A 1,410-nucleotide genomic window follows, 5' to 3' on the forward strand; every position below is an offset into this window, starting at 1 on the left:
GTTTTCTTCATTGATCTATTTCAATGGATTTGAGTGTAAATAACGTGAGTGGGGGTTTCCCCTCTTCTGCGTCCCTCCAGGCAGTCGTCTTCTGTCTTCATGTACAACTGAGGTCAAAAGTTTACATCCTCCAACATAGATATTTGATTTTAATTTGGACTTTTAAGTTTTTTCTTGCAACTGTTGGGATGTAACATGCAACTTTTAAAAACGAGTGTCAAAATATTTCAGATTTGATATAATCCACACAGATTAGATTCCAATTGTGCATATATTTACCTAATTCTTCACTGACCTGGACTGAAGGTTGTGGAAATTCTTTCAGTCTTATGAAAGAATTTCTCGTTAATGTCAAAGTGTCATGGAGTTCAGCAATACATAGATTTTTTTCCCTACATGGCTCTCAGGTCTAAGGATACATGTAGATGTAGATAAGCTGGGAAAGATTTTTGGAGCTTTTTTCCTAAATAATTGTCAAATCCAACATAAACCCCCCAGCTCTCATCACTTTGCCAAACTTAAGCCCTGGAACCTAAACTGTCACTTTTGAGATGAGAGGAAGCCAGGATATTCATGGATCACTAAAACTCAAATCTGCCATGAACTGGAAGCTGTTTGACCAACAGAGTTAGTGAAACGGGGTTACTGAACTCTTGGTTACCGAACACTGGGATGCTGAACACTGGGTTGCTGAACAGAGGTTTAGTGATCACTCGGTTACTGAACACAAGATTACCGATCACAGAGATGAACGTTTTCCATTATGCTCGACTCATTGAGAAAGGAAGACCTCTGAAATCAACACCAGCCTTATTCAAGCAGTTGGCACCAACAAGTCTATCGCTTTCTAGAGAAAAGCTCCACAATCTGGCTGTTTGAAGATTTCGAGCTTAAGAACACCAGCTGTCAAGCATGGTAGGAGTAGCATCATGCTGTGGTATTGTTTCTTTGCTAAGTCAGACTAGTGTGTGCTGCACAAAGGAGACAAGAATAACAAAGTAATGCCTCCAAAATCATCACCTTCTCCTTAATGTCAGCATGTCCGCTTCAGCAGGTTAAGACTTGTTCCAACAAAGCAATAATCCGAAACGCATCAAAGCTGCCTTTGGAGCGAGTAGAGAAGAATACCCGAAGGCTCTGGAATGGGTTCCCGTGGCTCCCGTTCCAGTGCAACAGCCTTATTGAACATTTGTGGACTGAACGAAAGAGGTCTGTGCCGGAAACTCTTCTTCCAATACCTCTGCAGACCACTGGGACGCTGAGGAAGTTGTTACTACGAGAGTTGGGTCTGTTTACTCACATTTTATTTGTTTGTGTTTCTGCTCACTCTGTGTGAAATGCTGATTTTTTTTTTTTATCTGTGAAAGATGATTTAAATAAAATGAAGAGTTAAGTTTTGTCTTTATCTGC

The sequence above is a fragment of the Poecilia reticulata genome, linkage group LG15 (genome assembly GCF_000633615.1).
Source record: "Poecilia reticulata strain Guanapo linkage group LG15, Guppy_female_1.0+MT, whole genome shotgun sequence".
Taxonomy (NCBI): domain Eukaryota; kingdom Metazoa; phylum Chordata; class Actinopteri; order Cyprinodontiformes; family Poeciliidae; genus Poecilia; species Poecilia reticulata.